At 46.2% G+C, this 14493-nt stretch overlaps 1 pseudogene across 1 annotated transcript; it reads right to left on the bottom strand.

Moving 5' to 3' along the window:
• Positions 1-281: 281 nt before the first annotated feature.
• Positions 282-4612, bottom strand: LOC311121263 (2-hydroxyacyl-CoA lyase 1-like; annotated as a pseudogene). Its single transcript has 8 exons — positions 4532-4612; positions 4300-4372; positions 4034-4111; positions 3759-3857; positions 3351-3459; positions 2609-2744; positions 2156-2261; positions 282-365 (listed from the first exon to the last, which is right to left on the bottom strand). The product of its transcript is annotated as a 2-hydroxyacyl-CoA lyase 1-like (transcript).
• Between the last annotated feature and the right edge of the window lie 9881 nt (positions 4613-14493).

Raw genomic sequence — 14493 nt, 5'->3', positions numbered from 1 at the left:
ATTTAACATGTTTAAGTCATTTAGCAGACGCTCTTATCCAGAGCGACTTACAGTTAGTGCATACGTAACTTTTTTTTTTCATACCCCCCGTGGGAATCGAACCCACAACCCTGGCGTTGCAAACACCATGCTCTACGAACTGAGCCGGCCATTCCCTCCACTACCCTAGGCGACGCTGGTCCAATTGTGCGCCGCCCCATGGGTCTCCCGGTCGCGGCCGGCTACGACAGAGCCTGGATTCAAACCAGGATCTCCAGTCCCCCAGGACTGTGTTGTGTTACCTGCTTGACAATAGTATTGATGTCCCCCAGGAGAGCAGCAGCAGGTTGCACGTTGTTCCCCATCTCCTCAGCACACAGATCAACCTTGACATTGACCTTGACATAAATAACGTATGTGGAACGTTACTACAACATACCAGCAACGACACGACAGGAAGAGCGCCGTGCGTGACATATGTAACAGCAGCTGGAGGAGTGGCCAAACCTCAAGCTAAACACAACAGAAATAACCAGGCACCACCACATAATGCTAAGGCTGACACACACACGTTCCCTTTTATAAACCGGGTGACTCGAGCCCTGAATGCTGATTGGCTGAAAGCTGTGGTATATCTGACCGTATAACATGGGTCACGTTGAGGGAGGAGGTCAGAGACCTGGCCGTGTTGTGCCAGGATAACAACCTCTCCCTCAACGTGACCAAGACAAAGGAGATGATTGTGGACTACAGGAAAAAAAAGAGGACTGAGCACGCCCCCATTCTCATCGACGGGGCTGTAGTGGAACAGGTTGAGAGCTTCAAGTTCCTTGGTGTCCACATCACCAACGAACTATCATGGTCCAAACACACCAAGACAGTCGTGAAGAGGGCACGACAAAGCCTATTCCCCCTCAGGAGATTGAAAAGATTTGGCATGGGTCCTCAGATCCTCAAAAAATTATACAGCTGCACCATCGAGAGCATCCTGACTGGTTGCATCACCGCCTGGTATGGCAACTGCTTGGCCTCCGACCGCAAGGCACTACAGAGGGTAGTGTGTACGGCCCAGTACATCACTGGGGCCAAGTTTCCTGCCATCCAGGACCTCTATACCAGGCGGTGTCAGAGGAAGGCCCTCAAAATTGTCAAAGACTCCAGCCACCCTAGTCATAGACTGTTCTCTCTGCTACCGCACGGCAAGCGGTACCGGAGTGCCAAGTCTAGGTCCAAAAGACTTCTCAACAGCTTCTACCCCCAAGCCTTAAGACTCCTGAACAGCTAATCATGGCTACCCGGACTATTTGCACTGCCCCCCCACCCCATCCTTTTACGCTGCTGCTACTCTGTTAATTATTTATGCATAGTCACTTTAACTCTACCCACATGTACATATTACTTCAACTACCTCAACTAGCCGGTGCCCCCGCACATTGACTCTGCACCGGTACCCCCCTGTATATATAGCCTCCCTACTGTTATTTTATTTTACTTCTGCTCTTTTTTTCTCAACACTTTTTTTGTTGTTGTTTTATTTTTACTTTTTTGTTTAAAATAAATGCACTGTTGGTTAAGGGCTGTAAGTAAGCATTTCACTGTAATGTCTGCACCTGTTGTATTACGGCGCATGTGGCCAATAAAATTTGATTTGATTTGATTTGAAATTTATTTTGACTGTTCGAATTACGTTGGTAACCAGTTTATAATAGCAATAAGGCACCTCTGGGGTTTGTGGTATAGGGCCAATATACCACGGCTAAGGGCTGTATCGTCGAGGCACTCTGCGTTGCATCGTGCTTAAGAACAGCCCCTAGACGTGGTATATTGGCCATATACCACACCCCCTCGGGCCTTATTGCTTAAATATAGATGTACTGTACAGCACTAAGACAGCCATGAAATTATTTGGAGAGACCACAAAGACTTATAGAGAAGCTATATAATTGATAGACTAAATCCAATAGACTGAGTCAAATACCTTTATACCTGGTTACAATGAAATGTAGTTCACTATGAAATGACCTGTGACTAGGGTTGCAAAATTACAGTTACTTTCCCCAAATTCCCAGAAATCCCTGTTGGAAGATTCCAGAAATCAGAACGGAATAAGCAGAAAATCTGGAATCCGAAAAAAAGAAGGAAAAAAAAGAAACCCTACTGGTGACCTTTGACCTAGCTGGATGACCTTTACTTGGGTGTCAAACCTGGGGGGAAGGCCAAAGTGCAGGATCCAGTTGAGTCTGGCACCAAGTAGGACCACAACATCAGACTGGAGCAGAGCTCTGCAGTCCCCACCAAGACCATAGAACCAGGAGGATAGGAAGAGGAGGAGGAGGAGGAAGAGAGGAGGAGGAGGATAGGAAGAGAGGAGGAGGAGGATAGGAAGAGAGGAGGAGGAGAGCAGGGACAAAACAAAATGTAATGAAAAGAGGCTAGTTATAGGAGTAGTGTAGTTGTTTGATTGACACCAGTTTACATTGACATGACCTGGCCAGGAGAGACTAGTTATAGATAGGGATTTCAGGAGTTTCGTGGTCCGTTCAAATGGTCAGGGAAATTCTTGGTCCTACTTATACAGTCAATGGTCTGTACATGAATATGATGCCAGCTGAGAGAAGGAGAGGCTGACCTGGAGCGGGCAGCAGCAACACAGTTGGGGTGATCGTCAGGCAGCACCCCTTTACCCATGGGGGTGGGCAGGAAGGGCAGGTCACACCCCTCCACCAGCTCCTTCAGAGCCCCCTCTGCTCTTCAATGGGCTGAACCTGCAGAGGGACACAGACAGAGGGCACTGCCACACGGATTTCAACAGACTTGTCTTCACAACTGGGATGCATTCAGCTGAGCAAAACGTTGTGCAACGTTCAGATAGAAATATAGCATGTAGAACGAACGTGCCTCTCAGACAGGTAGAATGAGAAATCATGTCAACAACATTTGTCGACTGAACGTGGCCCAGTTTTCAACTGAACCGTGGTACAGTGCTATATGTGTTACAGTGCGTCTCAGCTGGCTATTGATCTCTCTTGGACAGACGCACGTAACATAACTGGAAGTAGCGTCTGTCAACAGAATGGGATGTGACAACTTTGTTCCGGTACGCTGATTTTTCACCACTAATCATTTGGACAAATCCCGATTTCGCAGGTGCTCGCATCTTTTCAATTTCAGAACGGGAGGGGACATTTGGCCCATAAACTTGCCGGAAACTTGCAGAGAGTTTCCGTTTAGGGGGGTGGAGAGTTCGCAAGTGGCGTTAGTATCTTTCTCTTAACATCTCCCCAGACCTTATCCAAGTATCTGACGCAATTATGCAAGATTTTAGTTCTGTTTCCCCCAGATTATCTGGCTATTAAAAAAGCAATGCCTACCTTTGCCAATGATGAGTAAAGTCCGTTTGGCTCCTTTCAGGACCGCCAGTGCTTCTGTGATCACCATATGGTCAGCCATACTCACAGGAGGAGGTGGACTACAGGGCACCTCTCTGACAAAGGAAATAATAAATAATAGGTCAAACATTAAACATGTTACCTAGCAACTTTATTGCATATGTAAATAAACCATGAAGGTCTATCGAGGCTTATTGCTATTCTCTGATGAGAATATTTTGATATAGTGCTATATTTTCTAAGTAATTTAATTTCTGGTTCACTTCAGACGTTAAAAGGTATAACAAGATAAAATAAAAATGACTACGGTGATGTGAATTCAGAGGTATACATATTCAACAGTAACACATTAGTATACATTTTAAATGGATGAAAGACAGTGATGGCCACTAACCTGGCTCTGCTCCTGTCCAATTTAGCATTGACCATGTCCCCAGATATGTCTACGTATACAGCACCTGGACGTCCATACATGCTAGTGCGTGCTGCCTTAGACATACCAAACACCCTTAAATTCAGATCAATTAAGGCTGTGCTGTGCTCTTATGAAGCAGTTAAGGTACCTTGCTAAGCTGGAAAATTAGAGGTCAGAAAAAAGACAATTGCAGGTGATACCAAATGATATGAAGAGGACTACACAGAGGGAGTCAGAGTAGACTGTATACCTTCTCTACCACTGAGGAGATCATATCCAGACTGCTAGACCTAGCAGAGAACTTACTGTACAATCTGCATGCCTCCACCTGACAGAGAAAGAGGACCACAAATAACAAATTATTTCCTCTTTCAGCAATTAAACTGCTAGGGCCAGTTTCCCAGACAGAGATTCTCTATTGAGTTTGCTTTTTAGGCCATGACTAGGCTTAATCTGTGTCCTGGGAAACAACCCCCTAATGTTCAAATGTCATAAATATCATGGTTCAATCGGTACCTGTGGAAACTCTTGAAACGCCCCAGTGGTCTCTTGGTTTTGATCGGAGGAGCCTCCAATAACAATCACAGGCCTACAGAGAGAGAGGTATCACACAATGACATCAACTGACAATCTGAGATAGTTTGGAGTCCTCAGATCATTTTTTGCAGTGTGCGGATAGCATCCCTTCTTTTGAAAGGACCACTGAACATGAGTAGTAGGGTCTTCTGTTTGTGGAGTTCTAGCATACCAGCAGTTCATGTTAGCGTTGGCCATTCCACCAAGTGCATGGATGAGTCCCGGTCCAGACACAACCAGACACGCACCTGGACTGGAGAGGAACAGACAGACAGAGGGACAGACAGGAAGACAGGCAGACAGACACACAAAGGGTCAGACAGACAGGCAGACATAATTAGCAATGCAAAAAAGCTATGAAACTGACCCTCACACACTACACGCTCCTGTAGTCTATGTACGGGTAGTTAATATCACATGATTTGGGGAGAGCTGGTTTAGTAATAAAAAGGTGGCTTATGGCTTGTTCATTGCGCATTCCCACATACTTGATTCCTGAGGCTTGAGCTGCCTTAGCTACTTCAATGACTGGAACACCAACTATTCCAAACATATATTCTACATTCTGTAGAGAGTTACATGTAGATACAGTATATTTACCTTTTTTTAAACATTTTTAGTCATTTAGCAGACGCTCTTATCCAGAGCGATTTACAGTTAGTGAGTGCATACATTTTCATACTGAATTGTATATGAATTGTTACAATGTAGTTTAGATTTTCTTTGCATTGACACACACATTGGCATGCATCAACAAGGGTGTTAACATATACTATTCCACATAAACATCTAAATGTTTTTCTACAACAATATTAATAGTTAGCTATACCAGTGCAATGACCTATGGCACACTTTCACAACTCATAGTGTTACATTCTCACTGCCAAGGACATGATCAGCGACTAATATATTATTAGCAACACGGTTACACAGTATAACACTGTTTTATATATATTGCACACACTTCACCTGAGCTTTTAGTGCCTCTGCAATGAGCTGAGCCCCAGTCACATCTTCCATTATTATTGTCGAGAAATCTGTTCAAAGTGCAAACGCGGTTAGCAATGATTTCTTGGACTTGTTGTTCAGTAGCTTATAAATCGTGTTTAGATCTCTTGCAAATCATTAGTTTTGTCTGCTTTCCAGCATGCATTACATGAGTAGCTTTTTCTTCTTCAGTGGGGTTTATAGGCAGTTGGCATCCAACGTTATGGTGCATTACTGCCCCCTATTGTACAGAAGTGTGGACATGAGCCGTGCAATAGCAGTCATGAATATTTAATAAACTAGTAGCATTTTTCTTTTTTTATTGCAAGAAATACATAATAAGCCCTCATTATGTGTTTATAACTGCACTTTACTTAACACTTAACTCAGTTAAGTCATTATGAGTGTATGACAGTATGAAAAAAAAAAATGTATGCACTCACTAACTGTAAGTCGCTCTGGATAAGAGCTTCTGCTAAATGACTAAAATGTAAAATGTAAATGACTTGAGTGTGTGCATTATAGATATAGGCTTCATAGAAAGTGTTACAAATGTTCTCCTGTCATCTTATAGGAGATCCATTCATGGATTTAGTTATGGCTTGAGAATGTGACTGGTCTACGGAGTTCTCCTTTATGTCTGTCTTTATATGTGACAACAACTTTTCTGTATTATGTGTATTTCCACAATCAATAATCATAAACGGTACTTCACTATGAATACTTTTGACTATGTGGTTTGAAGTACTTTACCGTTATCTTGCACATACATGAAGACTACTATAGACAGAAATCAATGCAGTAATGTTTTATTAAATAAAGGCTCTGATTAAAATATCATATTAATAAAATCAGGCATTTGGCTAATTATTCTTCCCAGAAGCTCCTGTGAATGGTTTGGAGATGGCTCTGGAGAGAGCGTGTAACACCCTGACTATGAGTGGGCGTTTACGGGACTGGGACTCCTGGGGAGCAGGGGCCGGTGTGGTTGTCAGGTCCTCCTTGGGTGGGGAAGTGGATGGAACCTCTGGAACCTCACACTCAGCATCTGTCATGAGAACATTTCATAATCAGAAAATGAATGTGTGTGTTTGTGTCTGTCCGTCTGTCCGTCTGCCTGTCCGTCTGTCTGCCTGTCTGCCTGTCTGTCCGTCTGCCTGTCTGTCCGTCTGTATGCCTGTCTGCCTGTCTGTCTGTCTGTCTGTCTGTCTGTCCGTCAGTCTGTCTGTCTGTCTGCCTGCCTGCCTGTCCGTCTGCCTGTCCGTCTGTCTGTCTGCCTGTTTGCCTGTCTTTTTGTCTGCCTGTATGTCTGTCTGCCCATCCGTCTGCCTGTCAGTCTGCCTGTCTGTCTGCATGTCTGTCCGTCGGTCTGCCTGTATCTGTTGTCACTGTTTTAACAAGCTTGTCATAGGGTGATACATCGATATGACATTATCGATGCTTATCACTTACCCTGTGAAATATGAGTCTCTCTGAGATGTTTGGTAGGCAGCGCATCCTGTTCAGGGTGTCTCTTCGGTTCCCCTTTTGTCTTGAACAGCTGTTGACAAAACACATCAGGACAACTGAGCCTGTGTAAAATACAGAGTGTGCATCCTAAAAGGCACCCTATTCGCTACGTAAGGCACTACTTTTGACAAGGGCCCAGAGAGCTCTGGTAAAAAGTCGTGCACTATATAGGGAATAGGGTGCCATTTGGGACTCTCCCATGTGTATTAGGATTGCATTACAGCGTCCTCACTCAACCTCCTAAAGACAATGACAACAGTTTTGTTCTAATGCTGAGAGACAATAGGGGTGTAGTGAATCTGTAGGGTAAATTTCAGCCCTGCCTTACAGAGGTAATCTCAAAACACAGAGCACCCTACCTTAATCATGATCTTTGGAAACTTATGCATTTTCGGTAGGAAACGCCACTTCCTGTTCTTCTTAGTCTCTTCCCCTCTGGCAGAGGGAAGACGGGCCATGCCGTCAGCCTTTACATCAGCCGGGCTAAGGCTCCTGGCAGGGAATTCCTCAGTAGCATTAAGGTCAGCTACAACACCATGAGTGATGTCACTTGTGGCATTGCTGGTGTCTGAGTGAGAAGAGCACGCTAGTGTGACCGACCTGTGTACAATAACTGGGAGAAGAGGACGCAGCCATTGAAGTCAGTCACTGCATCCCAAATGGCATTCTCTTCACTTTATAGTGCACTACTTTTGACCAGGGCCCATAGGGTCTGGTCAAAAGTAGTGCACTAAATATGGAAGAAGGTGCCATTTTGGACACAACCAGTGAATTTCACATCATAAAACGCAATGTATTGAGCATCATGTTACAATTAAGTCCTATGCAGATGAAAATAGGTACTTTCACTTACCATCCTCCATTGTAGACTTGGACACATAAGTCAGGCTGTCCATCACCACGTCTGTCATCAACTTGATGACCTGATCCAAAACCATTTCAGCCGATGGTGGCATAGGCCTTCCCATACACTGCCCCAGGAGTCTCCTAACAGAAGTCTGGGCAAAGTTGTAAATGAGCTCTGAGGCATCGTCCTTTGACAGCTTCCTCAGGGCTGGTTTAGGCAGCGCTGGTTGAGAGAGGCTTCTGTGGCCAACCATGGATTGAAGCTGGCGGTTTATGGTTATCTCCTGAATGAGACCATGGACCTTTGCGATCAGGTTGCCAGATGCACCTTGAAGGGCTTCAACTGACAGGAGCCTATCCAGATGTTCTTCTGCTGAAGTCATCTCTGGGTCGTCCGTCTTCAATGTGTCCATTATAGTTTTCACTATGACATTGGTGTCAGATATGTTTATTTCTTGTTGGCTCACAAGCGTTGACCGTGAACCTGTCTCGTCCATTGCGATAGAGGTATGGGATTCTGTCCTTGTGATTTTATCGGCAGCGCTCATGTCAGGCAACTGGTCAAGGCTCTCCAGTACAGAGTCTAACATGTTAGTGGCTATCAGACACTCCTCACTTGCAATCTGCCCAACAGATGAACTCTCAGAGTTGGCCACTCTACACTTGATCACATTTAGGATCAAGCTGAGCGTCTTCTTTGCAGTTTTGCTAAAGCCTTCTTGGCTGACTGCCACTGTTACGTCTTTTAGAGCCACAAGAGGTTTGCAACTTTCACTCAATCCACTGCCGTGGAGAGGAGAGGCTCTCTTCAAACTGTTGTTGCTCACAACTGACATACTCCTGGTGGGCAGAGTGACATCCTCACTGCATGTGTCAATTATATGGTGGTCTGTTGAAGAGCCACTCGAAGACACAAGGGCTTTAGACCTTTTAGCCAAACAGACTTTTGACAAAGGCTTCTCACTTCTCACAGACGGAGGGCGGCTCCTGTCCTCAACAAGAGCAGTGTCAGCGGACTTAGAATGTCTGAGTGTCTCCACAGGGGCGGAGTCCAGCACATATTTGGCTGTGGTGACTGACACTGGTGGAAAATAGAAAAAGATGTTCAGTCTATCCTTTACTCTGTGGTACATGGTTTGAGCAGCATCCAATAAGTTGTCAAAGACAACTCTGGGTTTGAGCTGGAACTCCAGCTTTTTCTCTCCTAGTGGGAAGGAGTCTGCGTCGTCCACAGTGTACTGGGATACACTTTCAAGGTCTTGCATGATAATATTTACTATATCTTCGGCTGTAGAAACTGCATGGTGTGAGAAGGTGGTGCTAGGCATGCTCTGTAGCAAAGAATGGCTGGCTTTGCTAGCAGCTCTGAGAATGGTCTCACTCACAATGTGTTTGGCCTTAGCTCGGAACTCAGCACTGTGAAAGCTCTGGATGGAAATGTTAGAGGTTCTGCTGGCTGCACTAAGAGATCGCGTGAGTGTGGCAATCTCGGCTGATGTCACATCACTCGAAATGGTGAGGTCCTCCAATTTCGAAATTATCGAGTCCAACTTCTGGTTGAAGTCGAAGGATGAATTTGACGTGCTCTCCCCAACGGAAGCGGAGCAGTCTTCCTTTGAAGTGTCCACCCTCAGCACCGAGATCACCTGTTTGATTACCCCTTTAGTGCAGGTGTCGAGGGTGAGCTGGTAGGCTGAGGCTGGGGACTTAGAAGGGTCTTACTGTCTGTCTTCTGTACAGGAGACACTGCCAAAGTGGCCTCAGTTACAGGAGATTCCTGCACAGTGGCCTCAGTTACAAGTAGTCCAGTTGCAGAAAGCTCGATTTGCACAGGAGTATTTTTTCCCTCAGTGAGATGGTGGGAGGTGAACAGCTTCCTTAGTTTGTCCAGGGTTTTGGTATAAATCTTCTGGGAACCTGAACTCACTTCCACCCAGAACATTTTGCGACCTGATTTCGTACGCATGGAGGCCTTATTGACCTCAGATACCTCATGCAGGTCGGAAATAATTCCACCAAAGAGATCAGAGGATGCCTCCTCAATATTCTCTGAGGAAACATGGACAGATAGGATTTCCGACAGTTTCCCACAAGTGTCGGTTTTATCCAGCGCAGCAGTATATGTCACAGCTGCATCCTGAATGACCTGAGTGATGCATTGCTCAGCTTTGACAATATACTCCTCCACTGGTTGACCATGGAGGATGTCAACTTTATCAGCAGGGAGCTCCTTCTGAATACTCACATTCTCCTCTGATGGGCATGGGTTGTTGAAGATAATGCTCTCAGTGACCATCTTAGAGGAGGCGAGAGATGAGTCGAGAAGCAGAGATCTGTATATTGTCGAGGTGGACATCTCTGGGTGCTTTATCACAGCAGCCTCCTCCAAAATGGCCGACGGGCCCTGGAGGATGTCAGAGATATCCATGTCCTCAATGGTCTCTACCAGAGACGATAGTAGGTCTCTGGCTGCCAGGTTGGTAGGTCTCTGGTTCTCAAGCTCTGTTTTGATTGCTTGACAGGCAGTTGCCAGAGCAACAACAGAGCGAGAACACAACTGCTTCAAGGTGGAGTCAGAAAAAGATGATGACAGATCTGTCATGGACATGGTGGAGAGTTGACTCTCAGAGACAAATGGGCTGAGTTTGACAGACACCTGTCTGACCAAGTCCCCAGCAAGAGCTCTCATATCTATTGCTCCACTAGCTGAGTTGTGGGAGCAGGCACTCTGTGGCCTTGACCGGTTCCTGTTATCCAAAAATCCTGTTATCCAAAAAACCTCAAGTACAAGATCCACAACATCGGATGACACTTCTGTCACTCTGTTGTCGGACAGAAATGTACTTGGATGAATGGTGCCTGCATTCACAGTCCAGTCGCAAATGGAGTTGTTGGACTGACTCTGGACTAGTGGAACTAGACAGGTTTCACTTGGACCTTGGCCAAAGAGCTCTGCCATTTTGAGCAGAACTGATCTTAAGACCTTTGACTTGGAAATGTTCAGCAGTGGGTCGTTGTTGGACAGTCTGGTGGATGGTCTGCTAGCCGATCTGTGAACCACTAGGCTTTGTATTTCTGCCGAAATGGCAGTTAGAAAATAGGTCAAGGGGCTGGACGCTCTCCCCTCATTTCCTCCGTTGGCTTTAGCCTTGATGATGCTATCTATGATGATGACTATGACCTGTCCAGCCAGAGGACCCAAGATGGCCTCAAGCTCCCTCTCTAACTCAAGGGGAGACTTGTGGCCGAGCGCAATATGCTCTATGGCATGGGAATACATCTTAGAAGTCGCCATGCTTAGCATCTCTTGGGCAAACTGTTGACTTGCTGAGATACTTCCAGTCAGCAGAACTAGAGTTCCCTGACTGACACTTCGCATTAGCTCAGCCAATCTGGAGTTGAGAAGGTTTATAACCAACTCGACAATACCCATCATAAACTTGCCGTCCGTTGACATTTTGCTAGGTCTGTATTTCTCCTGTCTACTCCGTTTGGGCAGCGGTACGATGTCACCCTGCGACTGGCCGCTCTGGACCATGTCGAAGACAGAGTCCTCAGAGATGCCAAACACAGATCTCAGTGGTGCTGAGTGTTGTCTGTGTCTCATCTCTCTATCGCCACCCTCAGGTGAGGAGACATATCGCTCTTCGTTCTCACTTAGCAAAGAGGTCATGGACCTGCAGAATGCACAACATAAATGAATAGTATATGGTAACAAAATAAAAAATATGATCCAAGAATTTGGGACACAAACTCAACCTTGTTATTATTATTCAAAGGAAGCATTGTGAACCATCTCAAACCACACTCAGAGCAAACATTAACCTTCAGAGTAAACGTTTTAGAGTGGTTGTGTAGTATCTAAGTAGTATTTCTCACTAAGTGGATCTGGAATGGATATTTGTACCTATAACAGGAAATACCTGCAAAAAGAGGAGGGGATAGAGCTAGGTATCTGTGAGAGGAGGGGTTAGGGCTAGATACCTGTGAGAGGAGGGGATAGGGCTAGGTACCTGTGAGAGGAGGGGATAGGGCTAGGTACCTGTGAGAGGAGGGGATAGGGCTAGGTACCTGTGAGAGGCGTGGATAGGGGTAGGTACCTGTGAGAGGAGGGGATAGGGCTAGGTACCTGTGAAAGGAGGGGATAGGGCTAGGTACCTTTGAGAGGCGTGGATAGGGGTAGGTACCTGTGAGAGGAGGGGATAGGGGTAGGTACCTGTGAGAGGAGAGGATAGGGCTAGGTACCTTTGAGAGGAGGGGATAGGGCTAGGTACCTGTGAGAGGAGAGGATAGGGCTAGGTACCTTTGAGAGGAGGGGATAGGGCTAGGTACCTGTGAGAGGCATGGATAGGGCTAGGTACCTGTTAGAGGCATGGATAGGGCTAGGTACCTGTGAGAGGCATGGATAAGGCTAGGTACCTGTGAGAGGCGTGGATAGGGCTAGGTACCTGTGAGAGGAGGTGATAGGGCTAGGTACCTGTTAGAGGCATGGATAGGGCTAGGTACCTGTGAGAGGAGGGGATAGGGCTAGGTACCTGTGAGAGGAGGGGATAGGGCTAGGTACCTGTGAGAGGCGTGGATAGGGGTAGGTACCTGTGAGAGGAGGGGATAGGGCTAGGTACCTGTGAGAGGCGTGGATAGGGGTAGGTACCTGTGAGAGGAGGGGATAGGGGTAGGTACCTGTGAGAGGAGGGGATAGGGCTAGGTACCTGTGAGAGGAGGGGATAGGGCTAGGTACCTGTGAGAGGAGGGGATAGGGCTAGGTACCTGTGAGAGGCGTGGATAGGGGTAGGTACCTGTGAGAGGAGGGGATAGGGCTAGGTACCTGTGAAAGGAGGGGATAGGGCTAGGTACCTTTGAGAGGCGTGGATAGGGGTAGGTACCTGTGAGAGGAGGGGATAGGGCTAGGTACCTTTGAGAGGCGTGGATAGGGGTAGGTACCTGTGAGAGGAGGGGATAGGGGTAGGTACCTTTGAGAGGAGGGGATAGGGCTAGGTACCTGTGCGAGGAGAGGATAGGGCTAGGTACCTTTGAGAGGCGTGGATAGGGGTAGGTACCTGTGAGAGGAGGGGATAGGGGTAGGTACCTTTGAGAGGAGGGGATAGGGCTAGGTACCTGTGCGAGGAGAGGATAGGGCTAGGTACCTTTGAGAGGAGCGGATAGGGCTAGGTACCTGTGAGAGGCATGGATAGGGCTAGGTACCTGTTAGAGGCATGGATAGGGCTAGGTACCTGTGAGAGGCGTGGATAAGGCTAGGTACCTGTGAGATGCGTGGATAGGGCTAGGTACCTGTGAGAGGAGGGGATAGGGCTAGGTACCTGTGAGAGGAGGGGAAAGGCGTGGGAGTGCGTGTGCTGCAGGCAGTTCTTGCGCTGGTGCACCTGCTGGGTCCTCCATTACAGCTGAATCTGACGCTGCGGCCAAGAGAGGTCACCTCTCCTGCCTCATTACTTCCTGATCCAGAAGAGCTTGGCGAATCAGAGAGCTCTATCTGCATGGTGAGGTCAAGGGCGGGAACAACCACAGTGGATGTAGACTCCATCACCCATGCTACAATATCCATGCACTTGGCACTAAACTCATGTCTGCTCATCTGCAATGTTAAAAGACCATACAGAGTTAGTTTGTTAAAGGGGCTGCACTGATATAAAATGTAGAACCATTTACTCAAGCTAGTCAATTAAAGCAGTGGTTCAGGATTAAAGGTCCTGCAGGATTTCCACAAATGAATGTTTGGTCCATTTTACCAACATTAACTACTTTAGAGGTGACTATAACTCACCCCGGCACGCATATTCTCACTCAGCAGATTCCAATGGCTGAAAAGTAAATAAATGCAAGTACACAATGAACTACATGACATTACCTCTATTATCTTAGACTATGTTATGGATGGACATTACCTCTATTATTTTAGATTACGTTATGGATGGACATTACCTCTATGATTTTAGATTACGTTATGGATGGACATTACCTCTATTATTTTAGATTACGTTATGGATGGACATTACCTCTATTATTTTAGATTACGTTATGGATGGACATTACCTCTATTATTTTAGATTACGTTATGGATGGACATTACCTCTATTATCTTAGATTACGTTATGGATGGACATTACCTCTATTATCTTAGACTACGTTATGGATGGACCTCTATGGAACTAGGCCACACCCAGACATCCCTGATTGGTTATTTGGTCCGTTGAGTCCTTTGTATTGGCCCGAGACTATGGGAGACTCTCAATCTCCTCGCCTCCTTCTCAAAACCCATTGGATGAGAAGGTCAGAAGGGCGGGACCTCTGGCTTTCTCATCCAATGGGTTTTGAGAAGAGAGGACACGAGGAGTATGCAATTGAGATAGGGAACATATCTAGGGGATGCATGGGGAAGCCAAAGAGCAACTTACTCGTCCTTCATGTCCTGCACAAAGGTGTGTAGGTCTGGGTAGCTTCTCTTTCCCCTGCTGAGGGTGAGGCTGGTCTGGGAAGTTTCATCCTTGTGGGTCACGGTAGTGAAGGTCACCACTGCAGCCTGATGGCGACAACAGAAAGCAGAGTTAGGCTGTAATTCAATTTTGCGTCATTAAAACACAAAATATCTCAATGAAATGTCATACATGTAATAGAAAAATACATCAAATACATCAACTTGTCCGAGAGAGATTTACATGGTTACAAAAACGTCACGCCACTTTTTTCCAAGATGGCGAAGTAGTGCAGTCCTATTTCTGTCGTGTGTCTGTAAATAGCCTGTAAATACCCTGTTTTTTGTATTTTTCGTACATA

This window comes from Coregonus lavaretus, assembly GCF_964263955.1.
Source record: "Coregonus lavaretus genome assembly, contig: HAP1_SCAFFOLD_2371, whole genome shotgun sequence".
NCBI lineage: Eukaryota > Metazoa > Chordata > Actinopteri > Salmoniformes > Salmonidae > Coregonus > Coregonus lavaretus.
This window is presented reverse-complemented; position numbering and strand designations above follow the sequence as displayed.